The following is a 7,290-nucleotide window of genomic DNA, read 5'->3' as shown; positions in this document are numbered from 1 at the left end:
CTAGGCAATAATCATTAGCACCCACCTAGCTTGCTGTCTCCAAAGTAAGCCACATTCCAACACCAATGACTTGTTCCAGAATGTTGAAGGAAGTGCTAGTGATAACAGAGCAAACAGCATAGACATACACCATCCTGGCCTGGATAACCCTTTCCTTCCATATTGAGGGTTCCACATTCAAGTCAAACCACACAAAGCTAAATTTTAGTTTTAGCCAAAGTTTTGTAAATATAACAGAGCCGCCAGGCGGTGGTGGCACACACCTTTAATCCCAGCACTCGGGAGGCAGAGCCAGGCAGATCTCTGTGAGTTCGAGGCCAGCCTGGGCTACAGAGCGAGTTCCAGGAAAAGCAACAAAGCTACACAGAGAAACCCTGCCTTGAAAAAACCAATATATATATCAGAGACAATGGCTACCAGTTTTCAATCTGTAGATATCCTCCATATCCCTTTCCTTCAAGATGCTTCTCTTCTTTGCCGGGCGGTGGTGGCGGCGCACGCCTTTAATCCCAGCACTCGGGAGGCAGAGGCAGGCGGATCTCTGAGAGTTCGAGGCCAGCCTGGGCTACCAAGTGAGTTCCAGGAAAGGCGCAAAGCTACACAGAGAAACCCTGTCTCGAAAAACCAAAAAAAAAAAAAAAAGATGCTTCTCTTCAACTGGATTTGACTTTCAAACTCATCATTATAATTTTTTGGTGTTCAAAACAATACATGTTTATAAAGGATTTTTAAAACTGATTCAACATAAATCATGCTTTGGAGTTGTCATTTTCCTAGCTTTACATATGGATATTTCTCATGGTGTTAGGGCTATGCTGGACCTCCTCACTCAGCTGATGCTGCTTGGGATGAACTCTTTCTTTCAAACTTGACGTTTTGAATTTTTCTCTCTTCTACTGTGCTGTTTCCTACAGCCGTCACACTTCTGCTGATTCCCTTACTTTCCAGCACTCTTGGCCCCTGGATCTACCTGAGCTACCACACACAGCTAGGCTGTCATCTGAGAGTGGCTTCTCTGTACAGTCTCTCCAGACAGAGCATGCATGGCCGAGAGCCTAGTTCCTGACAACACTGGACAATATTGCTGAAAGAGGAATTGGGGGAACTGAAGCAGTCAGTCAATTTGTCACAAGGACTCTAATGGGTCAGTTGCCCTGGAGAGGATAATTACCATTTCTCTCTTCAAGTACCCTTCAGGGCAGATCAAACACCTACCAGTTCTGAAAGAATAGCCAGTTCCCCTGAAACTCTCATCCACTTCACCAAGACTTCATTTCCTTTTGGCTTCCTACTCAATGACCCCATTTGTTTGGTATAAATCATCCCTTCTCTGATGTTTTGAAGTACAAGACATGTGAAAACAGTGTGCAGGTGGAATAGGAGATTTTCATGAAGCCCCAAATAATTGAGCACCCAGTACCCATGTTACCTCCATGAAGAAGTAACAGATAATTCTTTACAGAGGCACAGTGGTACCCAGTGATGGCATCAGTACTCTGCCCGTGACCAAGGGCAGAGTGAGGCCAAGCACAACAGACTATTATAAGAGGAATACCAGAAATAACATAATCAAGTACCCTCCCTCTGATCATTGCACTGTGGAACACCAATGAAAGGCTTGAATCTATACAGACTCAGACAGAAAACTGCAAGAGAAGCAGCTGTTGGGACATGGATCCCCAAATCACCCTTCCCGTGAGCTCATGAAGTACCTGATAGATTTCCAGCTCTAGATTCACTCTAGATCAGAAGTAGCTGGCCAGAGAGGTGGGTGCTCATTGATCACTCCTGTGAAATGAAAAGGGAGCAGGCTTTGAGCCTAGGCCCTCAGCCGTTAAGTAACTGCACCACTTAATTTTTCACAAAAAGATTCAGACACACTTTCCCAAATGAGGAAGGAGAAAGACAGGAAAACCAAACCTGAGAGATTGACATCAAACCAGAACTTCTTTCTTCCTTCCTTCCTTCCTTCCTTCCTTCCTTCCTTCCTTCCTTCCTTCCTTCCTTCCTTCCTTCCTCCCTCCCTCCCTCCCTCCCTCCCTCCCTCCCTCCCTCCCTCCCCCTCTCTCTCTCTCTCTCTCTCTCTCTCTCTCTCTCTCTCTCTCTCTCTCTCTCTCTTTCTTTCTTTCCTTCTTCCTTCCTTCCTTCCTTCCTTTCTTTTTTTTTGTTTGTTTTGTTTTGTTTTGTTTTTCAAAACAGGGTTTCTCTGTGTTGTTTTGGTGCCTGTCCTGGATCTCACTCTGTAGACCAGGCTGGCCTCGAACTCACAGAGTTCTGCCTGCCTCTGCCTCCCGAGTGCTGGAATTAAATCCACCACCGCCCGGCCAGAACTTCCTCCTTTCAAAGGGATCCAGTAGAGCAGTTCATCACTCTCCTACATCATTGCACAGACACCTGTTATCCTAATAAGCCTCACTGTGAGAATACAAGACTGCAATTCAAATTTGTTTTTTCAGAGCAGTGGGTAAAACTATGCCAAGAAATGAAAGTTCTAGATAAGTTTTGCCCCAGATGTCAGGGCGTGGAATATAAAAGCTCACTATGGAACAATATATTCAACTTGGACATCTCAAACCTTCTAAAAATTCACTCAAACATCAAACATGAGCCCAGAATCATTTTTAAGAGAAAACAAGTCCTGTGAGTTGGAGTTAGCAAGAGTGACAGTAGATCTTGATGGCCTAGATGTTAAAATATTGGCATTATCAGCTATAGAATGTAAAATATTATTAGCATAATTGATTAAAAATAGGTTTTGGAGCTGCAGAGTGGTGGCATATGCCTTTAATCCCAGCATTCTGGAGTTCAAGGCCAACCTGGTCAACAGAGAAAATTCCAGGATAGCCGGGGCCACACAGAGAAGCTCTGTCTTGAAAAAAAAAATAGGTTTTTGAACATTAAAAATATACACTAGAAATTATAGAAATAACAAGGAAAACTGGAAGAAAATCTGAATTTTAATGTTAGAATTCAAATTCAATAAATATTTGGTGCAGTAAGAAAGGCTGCTCTAACAAAAAGACCCTACAAGAATTAAGGGGCTTGGGTGAGATCAAAGTTGACTTTCCTCTCACATATTAGTCTAAACAAATGTTCAACACCAGCACTGAGGTCTGTTACATTTGGTCATATCCTTTGGCAGCGTTCTACCCAATGGTCTTTATTAAAAGGTTGGGGTGGAAAGACCCTGAGTTTGACTACTGGGTAGTGAGGAGCTTATTAGAAAAGTTATTAATGCCAGGTATAGGCATAATAATGACAGCATAGCAGGGTTTTTTTCAGGCCCCAGCACCAGAGATAGACAGCATGATGGAGTCTCTGAAAAAAGCAATCCTTGCCAGCGGTAGAATGGATCATCTCACAGCTTTCTGAGACTGTGGGGAGGTTTCACAGCAAGAGCCTAATCCAGTCTCTCTGATTTCCAGGCAGAAGGCAGGAAATGGTGGTGGGAAACTGATGCATGACCACCAAGACCCCCTGTCTTGGTTAGTTTTTCATTGATTTGTCATAAGCCAGAGTCATCTTGGAGGAAGAACCTCAATTGAAGAACTGCCTCCATCAGATTGGCCCATAAGCAGGCTTGTGGGGTATTATTTTCTTGATCATTAGTGATGTGTGGAGGCCCAGCCCACCATGGCCAGTGCCACTCCTGGGCAGGTGGTCCTGAGTTGCATAAGAAAGCAAGGTGAGCAAACCATAGACAGCAAGCTAGTAAGCAGCATTCCTCCATAGTGTTTGCTTCAGTTCCTGCCTCCAGGTTCCTGCCCTGCCCTGACTTGACTGTGAGCTGAAAGCCTTTCCTCTATAGGCAGAAGTTTTGGTCCCACCAGCTGCTCCCAAATAACCACACAGAGTCTTAATATTAATTGTTAATGCTTGGCCATATCTTAGGCTTGTTACTAACTAGTTCTTACAACTTAAATTAACCCATATTTCTTTTCTTTTCTTTTTCTGTCTCCTTTTTATTCAGTCCAGAATACTAGCAGGGAAATAATGCTCCCCACAACAGGTAGATCTTTCTGAAAGCAACCTTACAGACATGTCGGCAGTTTGTCTTCCAGGTGATTTCAAAGTCCTTCAAGTTGATAATCAAGATTTAACCATGACAAGGTAACAATCACTCTGGAAAGATTTTCATTTTGAATATTTGTATAGTTTACTGTATTTCACCAGGTGACACTGGGTGTTCATTCCACCACTGAACACTTTGGTTTTCATTCATCCTACTACTCACTGGACACCTGCTGAATGTATTAACTAAAGGCCCCCTAGTTCAGAGACTCAGTGTACATGTTCTAAATTGTGAATGGATATGCTCATCAAGGTGCTTTCATTTACTCCACTAACCCATATTTCTTATCTACCCTCTGCCATGTGGCAGTATCTTCTTTCAGCACAGCAGGTTTATCTTGCTTCTCTCAATGTCTCCTCTCAACTGCTGAGACTCCACCCCTCTTCGTAACATCCTCTGCCTTTCCCATCCAATCTCTTCATGCCCAGCTATGGGCCAGTCAGCTCTTTATTAACCAATTAGAGTAATACATATTTACAGTAAACAAAGATTGTTCAACAGCATTTCCCCTTTTTTGTCTAATTAAAAAAAGACATTTTAACTTTAATATAATCAAATTATATGCAACAAAAACAGTTAGCAAATAAGAATTATAATTTCAATATGCAGTCCATTTATATTTGGCAAAAGTAGAGAAAATATTTTATTGTTTATCTTATCTTTGTGAGTCTAAAGTTTTATACCCAATTTACCTTTTATCATAACTAAGGGAAACTTTAAGTTTCATTATTTAGTCTTTAACTCCATCAAAAACCCCAGAAAGGTATAATATTGCCTAATGACAGGAACATCTGGCTGCCTGGACAGTCATCCAAAGTTCTTCTACAAGAGTGGGGCATCCATCTTTGGCCTATGGGCATAGTCTATGTGGCAGACTTTTCTGAGAAGCAGGGAATTTTGAAGGACTGTCCTACCTTGTCTTAAATCCTGCTGGTCCACTTTGTATAGTATACTGTCAGCAATTGAGGCAAGGTTAGTTTTTTCCCCAAAGGCTAGCTTTTTCACAAAGAAAGTTTCTTCAATGCCCATCAAATTCCTGAATTAAATTGTTGCTTCCAGGAGCAGATGTATCTCACTGCCAAGAAAAGTCTTATGTTATTAAAACATTTTAGCCATATTCTATAGGTCTTTGAAATGTCTGGAGACCATCTATCTATCTAAATATATCTGTTTAACTTTGAAAATATACCTAATATGACTATAAATTTGATTATTATAGATGACTAACTACTAACCTGTATTTTTTAATTATGCATTACATTTTTCAATGACTTGCATAAGCATAATACTCCAAACAAGAGTAGAAACATACATATAGTACAGAAAAATAACTTTAAATTTGTATCAATAAACCAACATCCATACCAATGTTAAATATATTGAGATTAATAGTTGCTTTTTGGATTAAAGTTGATTCAATATTATACTCTTTTTTTCCTATCATTCCTATGTCATACCCCCTTTTTTCCTTTAGAAAGAGATCTTTGATTTTAACTCTTTGTTTAGCTTTTTTCTTAACTATAACCAACAACTTGCAACCAACCCCCTTTAACTGATAACAAACATCCATAACCTATCTTTTGGGAAGGTGGGTGTTGTTTTTTCTATACTGCTTTCTGCTTTTGGGGGGTGCTGGTATCTTTAGTGGAACCTGGAGAAAATCAGGATAATAGTTAAGTCTTGGATAGAGTAGTCTGTAAGATTGGATCATCTCAGCCAGAAGCCTTGAAGCTGTTCTGAATGCTAGACCACCTGGGCCATCCATTTTTATTAGTATCTGGTCCCCTTGCTCTGAAAATACATAAACTTTTTTTTATATATATATATTTATATATATATATTATTTTTTTATATATATATATTATTTTACAATACCATTTAGTTCTACATATCAGCCATGGGTTCCCCTATTCTCCCCCCTCCCACCCCTTACCCTTACCCCCAGCCTACCCTCCATTCCCACCTCCTCCAGGACAAGTCCTCCCCTGAGGACTGCGAACAACCTGGTAGACTCAGTCCAGGGAGGTCAAGTCCCTTCCTCCCAGACTGAGCCAAGTGTCCCTGCATAAGTTCCAGGTTTCAAACAGCCAACTCATGCAATGAGCACAGGACTTGGTCCCACTGCCTAGTTGCCTCCCAAACTGATCAAGCCAATCAACTGTCTCACCTATTCAGAGGGCCTGATCCAGCTGGGGGCCCCTCAGCCTTTGGTTCATAGTTCATGTGTTTCCATTCATTTGGCGAAAATACATAAGCTTTTAAAGGTAACATACATATCTGCATTAATACAAGTATCGACTGTACATTGTATACAAGTCAGCCAAAGATTATTTTTTTTTGTTTTATGTTTGAAAAGGTAAAATATACATCACATGTTTGGAGTTTTTCTAGGTTTATTTCTTTATGTCTTTATTTCTTTATGTTTCAGGTGGTCTTCCTCAATCAAACCTGATCATCTTTAACCTTGAACGAATCAACAGCCTTTCATTTTCTGTGGGAACAAAAGCATAACCTCTTCCTCAAATCAACACATCTCTTGACTTCCATTTTTAAGTCAAGACATTTTTTTAATATATAGGTTGGTTTAATTTAGCAGTTTCTATAATCCAATGTCTCTTAGCAGCTATCACTCATTTATCAGAAAACAAAAAATTTAAAGACAACACAATAACATACAGGATCCAGACTCCCTGTGTATTTTCCATCTCTACATGACCTTTTTTTTCACTTCTCTCTTTAAAGGCTTTATAATTCTTAAACTACTTTAATCTATGACTGTATATACCTGCTGTGGAAATTGCTCTATATAAATAAAACACAGATTGGCCAGTAGCCAGACAGGAAGTATAGGCAGGACTAACAGAAAGGTGAATTGAGGGAACAGGAAGGAGAGGAAGAGACCTGTGAGCCACTGCCATGACAAGCAAGATGTTAAGGTACCGGTAAGCCATGAGCCACATGGCAACTTATAGATTAATAGAAATGGGTTAATTTAAGATAGAAGAAGTAGATAACAAGAGGCTTGCCACAGCCATACAGTTTATAAGTAATATAAATGTCTGAGTGGTTATTTTATACGTGTTTTGTGGGACTGTGGGGCTTGGTGGGACCTGGAGAGAAGCTCTCCAGCTACAAATGGTGCCCAACGGCTCGAGTTTCCACCTTTTTTCTTTCCTCTCCCAAGCCTATGTATATTTTTAAACACACGGTAACATGTT

This window comes from Peromyscus maniculatus, chromosome 2, assembly GCF_049852395.1.
Source record: "Peromyscus maniculatus bairdii isolate BWxNUB_F1_BW_parent chromosome 2, HU_Pman_BW_mat_3.1, whole genome shotgun sequence".
NCBI lineage: Eukaryota > Metazoa > Chordata > Mammalia > Rodentia > Cricetidae > Peromyscus > Peromyscus maniculatus.
Note: the sequence above shows the minus strand (reverse complement) of the source record.